An 18,078-nucleotide genomic window follows, 5' to 3' on the forward strand; every position below is an offset into this window, starting at 1 on the left:
TTTGAGCATAGTTCCAAATAGCTCTCCAGAAAGGTTGGATGAGTTCACAGCTCCACCAATACTGTAAGAGTGTCCCAGATTTCCCACAACCCTTCCAAAAATGATCATTATCCTTTCTGGTCATATTGGCCAATCTGAAAGGTGTGAGGTGGTACCTCAGAGAAGATTTAATTTGCATTTTTACTAATAATTAATAATTTAGAGCAATTTTTTCATATGGCTATGGTTTGCTTTGATCTCCTCATCTGTAAATTGCCTTTGCATAACCTTTGACCATTTGTCAATTGGGGAATATTTTTTTGTTTTAAAAATATGACTCAGTTCCCTGTATATTTTAGAAATGAGTCCTTTGTCAGAATAATTAGTTGTAAAGATTGTTTCCCAATTTACCACATTTCTTTTAATCTTGGTTACAGTGGTTTTATCTGTGCAAAAGCTTTTTAATTTAATGTAATCAAAATCATCTAGTTGGTTTTTGGTGATGTTCTCCAACTCTTCCTTAGTCATAAACTGCTCCCCTTTCCATAGAACTGACAGGTAAACTAGTCCTTGATCTTCTAATTTGCTTATAGTATTGTTTTTTATGTCTAAGTCCTATAACCATTTGCATCTTAAAAGGTGTTAGGTGTTGGTCTAATCTAAGTTTCTTCCATATTAACTTCCAATTATCCCAGCAGTTTTTATCAAAGAGGGAGTTTTTATCCAAATAGATGGAATCTTTGGGTATATCAAACAGCAGATTACTATAATCATCTCCTGCTTTTGCACCTAGTCTATTCCACTGGTCCACCACTCTATTTCTTAGCCAGTACCAAACAGTTTTAATGACTGATGCTTTATAATATAATTTTAGATCAGGTAGGGCTAAGTCACCTAATTTTGCACTTTTTTATTAAGCTCCTGGAAATTCTTGACTTTGTATTTCTCCATATGAATTTACTTATAATTTTTTCTAACTCAAAGTAATTTTTTGGAATTTTGATTGGTAGAACACTAAACAGGTAGTTTAGTTTTGGTAGAATTGTCATTTTTATTATATTAGCTCTACCTATCCATGAGCTGTTGATATTTGCCCAGTTATTTAAATCTGATTTAATTTGTGTGAGAAGTGTTTTATAATTATTTTCAAAAAGTTTCTGAGTCTGTCTTGGCAAATAGACTCACAGGTATTTTATAAAGTCTGAGGTTACTTTGAATGGGATTTCTCTTTCTAGCTCTTCCTTTTGTATCTTGCTAAGACATATACAAAAAAAGTTGAGGATATATGAGGATTTCTTTTATAACCTGCAACTTTGCTAAAATTGCTAATTGCTTCCAGTATTTTTTTCTATGATTTCTTGGGATTCTCTAGGTAGACCATCATGTCATCTGCAAAGAGTGAGAGTTTTTTCTCTTTCTTCCCAATTCTAATTCCTTCAATTTCTTTTTCTTCTGTAATTGCTGAAGCTAACATTGCTAATACAATATTGAATAGTAGTGGTGATAATGGGCACCCTTGTTTCACCCCTGATCTTACTGAGAATGCCTCTAGCCTCTCCCCATTGAATATAGTTCTAGTAGATGGTTTCAGATAGAAAGTGCTAATTATTCTAAGGAACAGTCCATTATTCCTACACTCTCTAGTGTTTTTAGTAGGAATGGATGCTGTATTTTATCAAAAGCTTTTCCAGCATCTATTGATATGATCATATAATTTCTGATAGGTTTGTTGTCGATATGATTGAGTATACTAACAGTTTTCCTAATATTGAACCAACCCTGCATTCCTGGGGTAAATACTACTTGATCATAATGTATTATCCTACTGATAACTTGTTATGATCATTTTGCTAAGATTTTATTTAAGATTTTTGGGTCTATATTCATCAGGGAAATAGGTCTATCATTTTCTTTCTCTGTTTTAACTCTTCCTGGTTTAGGTAACAGCACCATATTGGTTTCATAGGAACAGTTAGGCAGAGTTGCATCTTTCCCTATTTCTCCAAAAAGTTTATACAGAATTGGAACCAATTGTTCTTTAAATGTTTGGTAGAATTCACTTGTGAATCCATCAGGCCCTGGAGATTTTTTCTTGGGTAGTTCAATGATTGCTTGTTGAATTTCTTTTTCTGAGATAGGGTTGTTTAGGTATTTAATCTCCTTTTCATTTAACCTGGGCAACTTATATTTTTTTGTAAATATTCATCCATTACACTTAGATTATCAAATTTATTGGCATAGAGTTGGGCAAAATATTTTCCGGTTATTAATTTAATTTCCTCCTCATTGGTGGTGAGTTCACCTTTTTCATTTATGATACTAGCAATTTGGTTTTCTTCTTTTTTTTAATCAAATTGACCAAGGGTTTATCAATTTTATTGTTTTTTTTTTCATAATACCAACTTTTGGCTTTATTTATTAATTCAATAGTATTTTTGCTTTCAATTTTATTAATTTCTCCTTTAATTTTTAGAATTTCTAATTTGGTATTTAATTGGCGATTTTTAATTTGTTCTTTCTCTAATTTTTTTAGTTGTATATTTAGTTAATTGATTTCCTCTTTCTCCAATTTATACATGTAAGCATTTAAAGCTATAATATATCCCCTGAGAGCCACTTTGAGTGAATCCCATAGGATTTGGTATGTTGTTTCATTATTATCATTCTCTAGCATAAAATTCTTAATTATTTCTATAATTTGTTTTTTGGTCCTCTCTTTCTTTAAAATTAGGTTATTCAGTTTCCAATTGGTTCTAGGTCTATATCTCCTTGGCCCAACGTTGCATATGACTTTTATTGCATTGTGATCTGAGAAAGATATATTCACTATTTCTGCCTTTCTGCAGTTGATCATTAGGTTTTTACATCCTAGTACATAGTCAATTTTCATATAAGTTCCATATACTGCAGAGAAAAAGGTATATTCCTTTCTATTCCCATTCATTTTTCTCCATAACTCTACCATATCTAGCTTTTCTAACAATTTATTTACCTCCTTAACTTCTTTCTTGTTTATTTTATGATTCGATTTATCTAGATCTGAGGGTGGGAGTTTGAGGTCTCCCACTAGTAGAATTTTGCTGTCTTTGTCTTCCTGTAGTTCTTTCAGCTTCTCCTCTAAGAGTTTGGATGCTGTCTCATTGGGTGCATATATATTCAGTATTGAAATAGCTTTACTATCTATGATATCTTTTAGGAGGATAAAGTTTCCTTCCATATCTCTTTCAACACTATCTATTTTTGCTGCTGCTTTGTCTGAGATAAGGATTGCTATCCCTGCTTTTTTTACTTCAACTGAAGCAAAATATATTTTGCTCCAACCTTTTACCTTTACTCTATATGTATCTCTCTGCTTCAAATAAGTTTCTTGTAAGCAGCATATTGTTGGATTCTGGTTTTTAATCTACTCTTCTATTTGCTTACATTTTAAGTGAAAGATCATCCCATTCACTTTCAAGGTTATGATTACTAATTCTTTATTGCCCTCCATACTTTCTTCCCTCTGTTTGTATTTTTCCCCCTTCCCCCAGCCTTTATCCATATTTACCAATATTTTGTTTCTGAATTCCACCCCCTTCAGTGTGTTTGCCCCCCTGCATCACATCCTCCCCTTTCTTTCCCCTTTCTCTTTTTCCCTTTTCCCTTCCCTTCCTTTGGTTAGTTTCCCATTTTCCCCCACACCCCCCTCCCTTTCTCAGTCCCCCCTCCCCTTTTCCCCTTTTAATCCTTGAAAGGTTAGATGTTTCTTTAAGTTAGCTAAGTATGTGTAAGTTGACTTTAAGCCAAGTCTGATGAGAAGAAGATTTCAGGTGTTTCTCATCTCCTCCCTTCTTCCCCTCTATTACCATAGGTATTCTGTACCTCTTAGTGTAATGAGATTTACCCCATTAAATCCCCTTCCTCCTCCTGTCTCCTTCCTGTCCCCCTTTTTAAGGAGGTAGTGTTTTTAAGATCATTCTATCTGAGTCATAGAAAATTCTGAGTATCTCTCACTTCTAGCTATGTACATTCTGTTAAAATTCTTAAAGTTAAAATTCTTGAGAGTTCTTAGAGTCTTTCCCCCAAGTGGGGTTAAAGCCAGTTACATCCCATGGGATAGCAGTCTCATGGATAGGGCATGAATGTCCATCACTTCTGGCTAGGTATATTCTCTCTGTTAGAGTTACAATTCTCAAGATTTATGAGAATCTTTTCCCCATGCTGTAATATAGCCAGTTTCAACTTATTGGATAGCAATTTTTTTAACCGCCCCCCCCCCCCTTTTAACCTTTTCATGTGTCTCTTGAACCTCCTGTTTGATGACCAAATTTTCTATTTAGCTCTGATCTTTTCATCAGGAATTTTTGGAATTCTACCATTTTGTTAAATGTCCGTCTTTTTCCCTGGAAGAGATGGCTTAGCTTTGCAGGATAGTAAATCCTTGGCTGTATTCCAAGCTCCCTTGCTCTTCAAAATATCTTGTTCCAGGCCCTTTGATCCCTTAATGTTGATGCAGCCAGATCCTGCCTAATCCTTACTGTGGCTCCTTGATTTTTAAATTGTTTCTTTCTGGCTGCTTGCAGGATTTTCTCTTTTATATGATAGTTCTGGAATTTGGTCACAAAATTACTTGGTGTTTTCATTTTATGATCTTTTTCTGGAGGGGATTGATGTATTCTTTCAATATTTACTTTGCCCTCTGATTCCATGGTATCAGGGCAGTTTTCCATCACTAGATCCTATAATATTAAGTCCAGGCTTTTTTTCTCTTCAATGTTCTCAGGAAGTCCAATAATTTTCAGGTTGCCCCTTCTCAACCTATTCTCAAGGTCAGGGGTTTTGGTGATAAGGTAGTTTACATTTTCTTCTATTTTTTCTATTTTTTGGTTTTTGTTTAACTGACTCTTGCTGTCTCATGGAGTCATTAGTTTCTGCAGACTCCATTCTTGTTTTTAGAGAGGAGTTTTCTTCATTTCCCTTTTGCAACTTCTTTTCCAATTGGTCCATTCTACTTTTGAAAGAGCTTTGCATTTGACCAATTGAGGTTTTAAGAGAATTATTTTCTTTTTGCATTTGTCTAATTGAGGATCTGAGAGAATTATTCTCATTTTGTATTTGTCCAATTGTATTTTTTAAGGATTTTTTTTATTGTTGCAAGGTATTAATTGTCTCTCCCAAATTTTCCAGTTGATTTTTAAACTCCTTCCTTATTTCTTCAAGGAGATCTTTCTGTGTTGAAGACCAGGTCATATTCTCCTCAGAGGTTCTAGGTCTCTCTGAGTTAGGGTTATTCCCTTCCAAGAATTTTTCTATGGATCCACCTTTCCGCTGACCCTTGTTCATTTTGCTAAGACCATGAGTTGGGGAGGGGATAGTTCACAGTGGCTTGGTATGGCTAGAGGCTTTACTCACTGAGTGCAATTTCTCTGGCTGTCCAGTAGGAGGTGCTGGTTGCTTTCTCTGGAGTGTCTGTGACTTTGATTGAGGCCTTCTCCCTTAGCTTGCAGGGAGGAATTGGAGCTAATGAATACTTTTCCCTTCAATCAATGATGGGCTTTGCCCTTGCCTGAGGTCATCCTTCTCCCTATTGTCAGCTGGGCTGCTTCTTCTGCTCACACACCTGGGCCTGAGGCAGAAGTAGTCTGCCATTGTTTCTTCCTGGAAGAGGCCTCAGCAGCAATGGAGGCGTGGACTCAGGTTTCCTCAGACCTGAGGAGCCCAGGGATGGTGTGTCAGCAGCTCTTCTGCACCGGACCTCTGCCACCAGCCCTGTTGGCAAGCTCCAGAGGGTCAGCACCCCCTGCTCCCTAGTTGACTCAAGACCCTGGCTGTCTAGCCCCACCACTGATCCAACAGGTCCAGCTCTCGGGCCCTCAGACTCCCAGGCTCCAATTCATCTGCTAATCTGGCTGATGCAGGGTTGATTTGCCCTCTGCACCCAGACTCACCCACCCAAATTTGTCCGGTGCTGCTGAGGGCAACAAATCCTGAGATAGATGTTCTTTCTCCTGGCTTTTCTTTCTGGGTTTTGTGGATCAGATTTCTTTTAAGAGGTTTGTTTCATATGATAGATGGGGAAAGATCAGGAGACTTTAGAACTGTGCCTGTCTTCTCTCTGCCATCTTGGCCAGAAGTCCCATTTATGGTTTCTTATAGAACAATAATGTTCCATAGTATTCATGTGCCATAACTTGTTTAGCCATTCCCCAATTGATGGACATCCCCTCAATTTCCAATTCTTTGCAACTACAAAAACAGCTGCTATGAATATTTTGAAATATGTAGGACTTTTCCCATTTTTTACAATTTCTTCTGGATATAGTCTGAGAATTGGAATTACTGAGTCAAAGGGTATGAACAGTTTTATTGATTTTGGTGCATAGTTCCATATTACTCTACAGAAAGGTTGGATCTGTTCACAACTCCACTAGCAATGCATCAATGTCCCAATCTTTCCCCAACCTCTCCAACATTGATCATCTTCCCTTTTTCTCATCTGGGTTAATCTAATAAGTGTGAGATGATACCTCATTGGTGTTTTAATTTGCATTCCTCTAATCAATAGTGATTTGGAGCATTTTTTCCTGTATTTATATATGTAGCTTTAATTTCTTCATTCAAAAACGTCTACTCATCTCCCTTGCCCATTTATCAATTGGGGAATGATTTGTGATCTTATAAATTTGATGCAGTTCTCTATGCATTTTAGAAATGAGACCTTTATCAGACCTAGTTGTGAAAATTATTTCCCAGTTTTCTTCTTTTCTTCTGATTTCAGTAGCATTAATTTTATGAGTGTAAAACCTTTTTTCATTTAATATAATCAAAATCATTCATTTTGCAGGTTATAATGTGTTCTAATTCTTGTTTGATCATAAATTTATCCCTTTTCCATAGATTACAGAGAGACACTTTGGATTATAAAACAGCACCTTTTCTGGCTCATTTTGTTGTTGTTATTGTTGAGTGTTATGATTTGATTTTGAGGTTTCTTGGGAAATATATTAGAATGATATGCCATTTTTTCTCTAGCTCATTTTACAGATGGGGAAACTGAGTCAAGTGGGTTTAAATGACTTGCCTAGGGTCACACAGTCATTTCCTGCTTGAGTTCAGATTTGCATTCTGGAATATGAGTCTTCCTGGCTTCAAACTTTAAAATGTATACACAGCATCACCTAGGAGCACCATTTTTCAGGCACAAAGCAGGTCCTTAAATTTTTGGTGCCTCATTCTCCAATATGCTTAGGTCACTGGTCATGATGCTTTTCTCAGTGTACTAATTACATCATTCCAATCACCTGTAAGTAATAATAGTCATTTGTTCATTTCTTCTTTCTTTCATTCACTCAACAAATGCATATTGAACCATTGTACTTTGATATTTCCCAGAAACGGTTAAGTGCTACAAAATTATTTTTTTCATTTATCCTCACAACAATCTTGGAAAGTGAAGTTATTGTTATTTCCATTTTATGAATGAAGAAACTGAAGCAAGATGTTAAATGATTTGCCCAGGTTCACCCAAATAGGGAGTTTCTGAGTGTGGATTTCAACTCAAGTTTTCTTAAGTTCAGGTTTATCCTTCTGTTCACTTAAACACAATGACAGGGAATATTATCTCATTCATAGAGTCAACATCTTATAACTCTTGTATATATTTTGCAAAAGTGTTGAAGAGTCAGGAAGTCCTGAGTTTAAATCCAGTCTGAGACACTAGCTGTGTGACTCTTTTTGCCTTAATGCACTACAGAAGGAAATGGGAAACCACTCCATTAACTATTGCAGGAAAATCATATATGGTTCACAAAGATTCAGACATGACTGAATGACTGGAAAACAACTCCTGTGCAAATTTAAAAAAACAATGTGCCATTTAATATCATTTTATATTTCTATAATTACTTTAGATTTCTCAACTCTTCTCTATGGTTATGTAGATGAAGTTCTGCCATGTAGTGCTCTCATTTCTTTCATTTAAATTTTTATTTAATTTGACAGATTTTTGTGCAAAGTGACTCTGGTATTTCTTTCAAACAATAACTCTTACCATATTATCTCTATAAAGATAAAATAGAAAAGTAAGTAGCTCATTTGTATTCAATGTAGAAACCTGAGAAAATATAAATTTCTATCTTGTAAAATTCATACATTGATCTTTCATTTGATTAATAACTTCATCCTACTAGGAGCTGTCAGTAAATTATTCCTTCACTATTCATCTCTTACCAATATTATGCATTTATCTATACATGACACTGTGTTAAAAATAATGTATTTGTTTGTATATTTCATTAGATACATTTTTGCTTACTTAGTCCTCCAATACTTTGTTATTTTTATGAATCTATGAGTTCACTGATGTTAGGCCTTGCTCTCACACCATGACCAAACCACCTTCTATTTTGATCATACATCTCTCTGATGAAAACCCTTATGCTATTTCTCCTGTGCTATCCTTCATTGTTAACACATTGCTTCTTAGTCACCACTCACCAGGCACCTTCCGGTGACTGGCAACTTTAATTCTTCAGAGCATCTGTCATCCAAGACACAGCCATACAAGAGTACCCAAAAGAGATTCGAATTAATAAAACTAGGATTGTGTTTCAAGGAGAAACTTGCTGTCATTAAAAATTCTACGCCGTTTTTCCAAACACAAACATCTTTTCATTCTATTCAATTCTAGGCCCTCTTCACTATCCATCCATCCATGGATGCTTTCTAATTTGTAAATACTGATGGATCAGCTCTACAGGTTGCCCATCAACTTACATATCACAGTATGTATAGTTAGTATGTATTGAATGAGTAATTGTTGAAATGCATTAGAATCATTTCCTATATTACGTGCTTTGGATTACCAAATATCAGGGTTGGATGAACTTCAAAAACGAACTCATGTAACACATATGTAGATAGAAATCGAATTTACAACATGCCCAATAGGCAGAGAACCTCATTTTACTTGCTTTTCAGTCATCTGCATGAGAGTCATTTTGCTATTGATACCACAGACAACATCCTGTAATATCCTTTATTCTATTGTAATAAAATTCTACATTGTCTAGGCTTTTATCCCGTGTAGATTAAGTTATGCTTCAATTTTCTCCTCAGCCATTCTTTTGTTAGTTATTTTACCATTACACACACACACACACACACACACACACACACACTCACAGACCACAAAAATACTCACACACTCACCCTTCCTTCCTTTCAGTTCCAGCACTAAAATTAGCAGTGCTATTATACACAAAGGTGTGCCAGTCTATATCCTATTTTTATTCTCCATCCCAATATAATGGCTTTCACCCTTGTGAAAAAACACTGTTTTGTAGGAAAGAAAAAGTATAACAACTGGTTTCTATGGGGGGGGGATGTATATATTGGACATTAACTCTGTATTAACATTTTCTACATCCTTTTCTTGAGTCTAGACAATCAACAAAGCAATAAATCAATCCCATTTTTGTGATATAAATGCTGACACTGAAAATAATCATACTTCTGAAACTACCCCAACTCATTTTCGCCTGAATAGTTCTTATCTTAACCAGATAAGAGCATGACTCACTCAGTCACTCACTTAGATTAAATTCTAAAACAGCAATGAATTCTTTGAAAATTTGCTAATCTATTTGAATATAATATATGAATTACATAAACTTCAAAAATCATAATTTTTAAAAAAATCAATTTGAGTAGGAAATGATTTCCCTGAATTGAAGCAAATTAAGACTTTCTGTCACTTCTGTGAGGAGGACATCCTGGAGGTTAAGGAGAGGCCCAAACTTCAACCTTTTTGCCCCAAGCTGACTCTTCAATCAGAGGACTATCTTGTGGGTTCCCAAGGTTCCAGAGGATTTTAGACTCTGAATATTCCCTTTAACATCTTATGAGGAAAGCAGTAATGGGTGGCAATATCTGCTTTAGGAAACAAGGACAAACTGGACTCACAAGTGAACAAGAAACACAGCAAAGAAACAATAGCATACCAAAGATTTTCTAGAGTCCAACACAAATGGACAAAAAGTATTTTCAGTGTCCAGAAGTTGTGAACATATGTTGATATGTTCTCTCTAAGCTTGAGCACATTTTCCCATGATGTCTATGTATATTTTTCAAAGAGTATGCCAAAGACATTTAGGATATGAATTATTACTCTTATATAACTTTATTAAATATCCTTTCTAAAAAAAGTTTAGAGTTGACTAACAAACTGGGTTTTCAACTGAAAATCTTAGAAGAAAACTCATGGTTGCTCAAGGTAATAGAATATGGTTTATACTTTTCTACTACTAGAGCCCTTATTGGGAGATAAGTTCTCATTTGGCCTGACTCATCAGCAAAAGTTGGAATGGAATAAAGATCCTCAGAACTTATATGGGCTTCCTCTGTAACTTTCCAAGCCAAAATGCACTGTTCTGTTCATCACTTTCCTGTGAGTGCTATCTCTGTTATCTCTCCTATTAGAATAAATATCTCCTAAAGGCCTATCCTATTTGATTTCTAAGAACTTAGAACATTGTTTGAATGCAGTAAGCAAGTTTTTTAATTCATTCATTTAAAAACCATCAGTGTTTTGAAATTATTTCATGAAGTTGCTCAAACTTTTCTTTGAAGGTTTTAAATTTGTGGAAATATTTCCTTTTTATTAAGGTAAAATCTTCCTTCTAGAGATTCTAACACTTAGTTTCACCCCTGTGGTCAGGTAGAATAATTTTTCTTTTTCTTATTCCTCCTTCTCCTCTCCACTAGATCCAGAGAAAATAACTCCTTACTGTTTAACTTCTTTTTTTATTGTTGTTGCTTTTTTGCAAGGCAATGGAGTTAAAAGTGACTTTCCCAAGGTAATTGTCAAGTGTCAGAGGCTGAATTTGAACTCAGGTCCTCCTGGCTTCAGGGCCAGTGCTTTATCCACTGTGCCACCTACCTGCCCCCTTACTGTTTCTTAAATAAGACATCTCTCCTTCTAAATTTAAGAATTTTCATATTACCTAGAATGCTCTCTGTTCTCATTGGACTTTCTGTTGTCTTCCAATACATTCAAATTTTAGTTAAAATCCTACCTTCTAAACAAAGCCCTTCTCAGTTCCTCTCAATTGTTATACCTTCCTTCTGTTAAATATTTCCTTTTTGCTTGGTATATATTTTGTGCAGTTACAGTATATTGCCTTCCCATTGAGATTGCAAACTCTCTGAGAAAAAAGAATTATCTTATGCCTTTCTGTAACCAGCAAGTAATAATGTCTAGCAAATAGTAGGTGCTTAACACATAATTATTGACTGAAAAGATGACTTTTTGTACCTAATAGACCATCAGATACTTGAAGGCATCAATCATGTGCCCTTTTCTCTACTCTAGTCTTTTCTTTTTCAGGTTTACTCAATACTATCTCAACAGTTCCTCATGTATAAGAAATGTTTTGAGGGATTTTGGGGGGGGGGTTTTGTTTTGATTCCCCCCAACAATTTTACTACATTGATTGTTCTACTAATCATATCTTTTCCTATCAATAACCTTCCTGAAATATAGTGACCATAACTTAATGCAACAGGACAGATTTGATTTGACTAGGGCAAAATATAGCAGAACTAATATTCCCCCATGTTAGAAATCATGCTGCCAGAACAGACTGTGATTGTCTTTGCTTTTGGGGATGCTTCATATCACACCAGGTCAAATTGAACTGGCAGTCTTCTAAACTTCCAGATAATTTCACCAAAAATGTCATCTGAGTGTCTCATAACTTATACTTTTGGTTTATAAAATTACTTTTAGAACACTGCAATTGTCTTTTATAGATTTCAAGAACTGACCTGTACTATTCAGGAGCAATTAAGATTTTTTCTAGTTCTCTTTTAAGTCTGTCTTTATTTCTATAAAGAATTGTTTATAGTTGTATTTATATGGCACTTGTGTGTATCTTAGAAAGAAAACCCTTAGCTTTTTAATACAATAAATTTAAATGAAATTACTCTTTCTATTTCTTCTTGCTAGGTTTTATTGGCATTTTATAGAAATTCTGGTGATTTTGTGTATTTATTTTAAATGTTAAATAATTGTTTTAAAAAATGTTATTTTCTTTTACTCTAATAGGGAGGGAGTTAGAGAAAAGAATAGTTGTCCATTAGTTAAAAATAGACAGAAAAGGCATACTACAGATTTGGAATATTGCATGGATTTTCAGATGAGATCACTGTATAATTAGTTTTCCTCAACATAGTTTATTTTGCTACAAGTTCTTCTCATTGAATGGAAATAATCTGAGTCAATCACTGACATTGGTTCAAAAAAAGAACATGAAGGGACAAATCTTTTTTACTAGGGAAATTGTAAAGCGTTTACAATGATCTCAACTTTCAATCTGATGCAAATACTCATGATTTCCTGATAGATTAGCATACAAATAAACAGCGATGAGAAAATAGGTGAACTAGATCAAATATAAATACAGAGAGTTCATATGGAGTGATTCAGTTTTGAGGGAATTTCAAGATCACTTTTCAGGGTGTCTACAGGAAGAAATGATAACAAAGGCAAGGGAAATAAATCAGAATTTATAATTATCATTGAAAGAAGGAGCAAAATATGCTAACCTATGCATATGTAAATCAAAATTCATAGTTATAAATATATGAAAGGCATGGATGTACATGCATATATCTGTGTTAATATGTACATATGCATAAACATATTAGAGATAATTATAACAGGAGGTAAGTGGACTGGACTTCAAATTTACACAAAAGAAGAAAGTTGTTGGTTATTTTTTAAAATTGCAAAACTTTTTTTCTTTATTTGTAATGCTATCTCTGGAAAGTCTATCTCTAAAGTCTATCTCTGGAAATAAAAGCTTTATAATTTTACCAACATTATTCAAGTGACAGATAACTACAAGTCATGAAAAACTCCAGTCTTTGAAGAATTTAAATTGAAGATCACTCAAAGAGCAAAAGAGAAGGAGGACAGAAGGAGTATAAGCAGACTGCCAACCTTTAGAAACACAGAATTACGAAGAGCAAATGTTGCAAAAGAATCAAAATAAAATCTTAGTCAAAAAAAGAAGGTAGGCTGTTAACTTAGTGTGAGTAAATGATGATCATTGGATAACGCATGGATTTGATATTATCAATGTTTTATAGATAAGGAAAGTAAGACCAAAATGATTTGCACAAATATCTTTGATATTAGTAGCTATTTGTATATAGTATAAGTTAAAAACTTTTTGTTTCTACAAAAATGTGTCATTTTGTTTTTTATTACATTTACTAATCACATAATTGTGATTCTTGTATTCTCAGGAAATTCAGAAATATTTCATATAATTAGAAATTATGTTCCAATACATTTGGAGGCATTTTCCAACCAATAATGCATCCTCTGTTTGGGCTTGTCATTGCTTTCATTTATCCCATAAGTCTCTAATTCAACAGAGTTCTTGGGATGATATTTTTTAGAGCTAAAATGGGCCTAGTGAATATATACTTCAAATCTCTCATTTAATCCGTTGAGAAAGTAGAAGCTAAAGTTACATAGTTAATGATTTAGAATGCAAATACAGACCCTCTGATTGTTAAGCCATTGAAATTTCTACTTTAACAATATTGTATTGTACTAACAGGTATCATTTCAGTATCCCAACAATTTTGATATAGACAGAAAAGATAAACACATTTGTCCAACTACCTTAATATTTGAGTAATAAAAGGGCTCTGTAAGTGATTTGACTAGTCTTGGATCAACTAGGCCAATAGGTAGTGACCATGTCAGGACCAAATGTGAGTTTGCCTGAATCTAAGGAAAGTGTTCCTTCCATACTCTAGTAAATAAGCAAATTTTTTAATATATATTTGTGCTTTATTGACCTACAATTATCCTTGAAATTCTTCAAATTTCTTTATATAATTGGATTGTACAAATCTAAATTTAAACTAAAATAAATTCAATTGTTATAAACATAATTATGAAACATTGTAATGGTCAAAAGGATCATGGAGGATTTCTCAGTTTTGAAATAAGGATTTTATGTCTCATTCTTAAAATGCATTTGGGTCATATGGAATATTTTAAACTTATGTTAACTATTCAACTTCTAAAGTATTTTTTAAGAAACTATATTATTCTACCTTATTGTTATGTTTTATTCCCATTGAAAATTAAGCTCTTTGAGATTTGTCCTTTTTATTCTTACAGCACCATTGAATATAGTGGTCCATAAACTAAATTGTATTCTTACTCCTTTGTCATCTTTATATTTATATCATTCTTTTCTTTTCCATAAAATATCATTGTATGCAATAATACTTTATTTTAAATGTTGCATAAAATAATTAAAAATTGGCTAATAATAGATAAAGGATTGAAAACATAGGAAATTAAACTATTCTGAACTCACTTCTGTCCTTATAATTTCAATTTTCTTTCAAAAGTTATTGCATGTGTCATGCTCTAGCTGAGGTTTTGACTTACCTTGCCAGTTGTCACTATCTAGCTCTCTCCCTCACCCCAGAAATTCTTGTGGCATCTTTTAACAGAATTTAAGTTTCCTGAAAGCAGAATTTTTTAATATATTATTAAACTAGTACATATAAAGTGACTGGTCCAAAGAAACTCCTGAATGAATGCTCGTTCTTTGACTAACCTCATCTCTTTAATTAATCAGAAACCATGGACAGTAGAGTATGTATACTAATAAATAAGAGATCTGTACAATCTTTCAATGATTATTCTATGTGAACAAATAATACAAATCTACAAAATTAGAATATTAAGCCATTACAAAATATTTATTAACATTTTTGAATGGAAATATGTTGTGTCCTTGATAGGAATGGGAATTTTTCTTTAAACTTTCTACATTTACCTATATAAAACAACAATTCTGTTATAAATTGAGTTTATGTCAAAATAGAAACAAGATTGCTTGATAGAAACTTTAGCTGAATGGTCTTATATAGAATAAATTGTCCTATGACAAAAAAATCTGGCTTTTAGTTAATAATACAAAACGGGGAAAATAATAAGTTGTATCAAGAAATGGAACTTCCTACTAATATCCATTTATTCCATGAATTAACAAATCAAAAATTTCAGTGGATTTGAATTTGTCCTTAGCTAAATGGAAGTAATATGGAAAATCTTGGCCCTTCCCAGTCATTTTAGATAATATGTAAACTATATTGATAAGATATGAAATATGAAATTGGATAAAAATTATAAAAAAACTTTCAGAACTTTCTCCTTTTCAATTCATAAATTTCATTGAAATATTAAAGAATTTAAAAGCATTCGTTGCATAATGTACAATATCTTGCTATTTTAAAAATCTTGTATTGACTGGGAGGCCTTACAGTGTCACTCACATCAGGTAGAAAGGTAGTTATTTAGCAAATATTTCATTGGGGTTGGGGGGAGAAATGGAACATCATGACATGAGTTAACCATTGAATATATTCATTTTTAAGGGGAAAAATATTTCTGAATAAGGATATCATTTTATTTGACACAGAAGAATTTTAGCAACATTATTAAATATTTAATGCAGTTCAAGAAGGAAAATTGGTATCTCATCTTGATTAAAATTCTTGAAATAGACATAAACATAAGAGTTTTGCTTGAATTGTCATATTGGGAACTGTCACGTAACAAGATTAAATTATGGCAAATTTCCTTTGGAGATTTTGTTTGTCTTTTAGTTTTTGTATGTGTTTTTTCCCCTTGAAACACTAAAGAATTAAATGAGACTTTCAGGGATAGACAAAAGAGGAAAAAGAAAGAAAGTAGGGGCAATTTATACATCAACAACATTATGAGATGAACAACTTTGATGGAAGCAGCTCCTCCTGGAAGTCCAGAGAGCTAGCACAACTATATTTGACTGGTTTTGGACTATATTATCTCCAACCAGGGGAAGAAAAAGAAATAAAACAAAACACACTGAAAAAAAAACACCCCTACTGAATCTGATAAACTATAAAAAATTATCTCTTATGTATATCTTTTCCTTAATCCTAATTTCTCATGTCAAAATTATTAATATGTATACATTTTTTAATATGTATGTAAAATGCTAACCTGACTGTTCCCAACTGAGTTGGTGGGGTGTGAAGTAAGGGTGGAAGGAAATTTTGTAACTTGGAAATATACATGTACAAATGGCTGAAAATAAATTAATTAATTATTTAAAAAGAAATAAAAGCATATAACTAGATAATTGATTTGCTAGAAATGAGAGAATATAGAATTATATGAATGAGACAAAAGATACTCCCTGATAATTCTGAAAGCAAGTCAAATTTATATGTTTAATGAAAAAAGTTAACTATGAGTATTGTTTAAAAGAATGGAAAGGTGATGTTAAAACATAAATTAATCAATAAAAACTAGCTAAAATCAATGTATTTATATGCATTTTATCTATCTATGAATCTATATAGATAGCTATTAATAATATAGATGAATTTGGTGGAATAATACTATTTTATTTTATCAATTTGGTTAAATTCTTCTAAATTTTGAACAGTTATTTAGTTTTGATTATAAAAACTCAAAGAAAGAAACTGAAATTTCTTGTACAGAATGGGTAATATATGCTCTCTCATGAATCTCTGAACTTATTAACATGGTGTTATTTAATATTATATTTGAATATATTATACTCGAATTGACTTGTATTTATTCTTATTGATTTGATTTCATTTTTTTGTTAGCATTATTTTTTTTTAGGTTTTTGCAAGGCAAACAGGGTTAAGTGGCTTGCCCAAGGCCATACAGCTAGGTAGTTATTAAGTGTCTGGGGCTGGATTTGAACTCAGGTACTCCTGACTCCATGGTCATTGCTCTATTCACTGCACCACCTAGCCGCCCCTTGTTAGCCTATTCTTTGGAGTGTGTAAGCTGAATCACTGTCAAAAATAATCACATATGCATATACAAGTGTATAAACCTGCATGTAATAATTGTATATATTTGCATATGACATTTAAAAAGCTAAGAATCACTTTCTAAATCATACCATATAGCTATGTTTTTAAGTATGTCTGGATGTATGTTTATGTTTATGCATATGAGGAGAGAGAGAGAGAGAGAGAGAGAGAGAGAGAGAGAAGGAGAGAATTTGAGGCACTGCTTATCCAGTGTTTCTTAACTCTGACAGGGTTTCATAGACTTACACGACAGGAAATAGAGGTTGTTTAAAAATTATTCACACGTAGATACAAGTGATGAACTAAAAGTTGATCTATGCAAATATAGTTAATAATAACTCTAAACAGAGATTGCATATTAACATAAACAAAATTTCAAGGTATTAATGTTACAATTTATTGAGGATCAAGTTGCAATATCCTCATCATGTGCTCCTAGTGAGATGGCTTCATAGAATAATATAATTATTATGATTTTTTATTTTATAAAAGCTTATTAACACTCTCTTAATAGTCTAACATTATTTTCCTTAAAGTAAATCAAAGTCTTCTTCTCAAAATAAATATGCACAAATATATGGTCTGGACCTTACCGCACAATGTCCTGGACAAAAGCCAAGAAATAGTACTAAGATCAGAAACCAGTGGGAGTTTGGTAGTTCAATATGAAGCACATCACTAAGGTTAAAAAAATAATACTACAATATTTCTCATTCTTGAAGTAATAAAATAATTCTATTCCTATCTCTGGAATTAGATGTTATTTAAGAACTTAAACTGAAGTCAGTCTATATAGGTACATTTTTTTTTTACACATAATTTTTAAAGAAATAAAAGACATAAAAATTAACTTCTGTGCATCATGTTATATCAATTAGACGAATTTAAGGGTTTCCAAAAGACATTACAACAACAAACCAATGAAATATGAAAAATTAACAATCCTTTGATTGACAAGAACTCCTGTAACTAAGGTTTTCAGTGGGAGTTTGAATTGACCTGCCATTTATATCATTTAGGCACAGCTAATCTAGGAGAAACAATACTAAGAATGTTAAAATCTCCACTGAAATATCAATGAATCTCAGATATGCAAATTCATCCTGTCATATGCTGTTTATCAAAACATCCCCAGAGATTTGATATGACTATATTCAATGCTAAATTTCTAAAAAAAAAAACCAA

The sequence above is a fragment of the Macrotis lagotis genome, chromosome 6 (assembly GCF_037893015.1).
Source record: "Macrotis lagotis isolate mMagLag1 chromosome 6, bilby.v1.9.chrom.fasta, whole genome shotgun sequence".
NCBI lineage: Eukaryota > Metazoa > Chordata > Mammalia > Peramelemorphia > Peramelidae > Macrotis > Macrotis lagotis.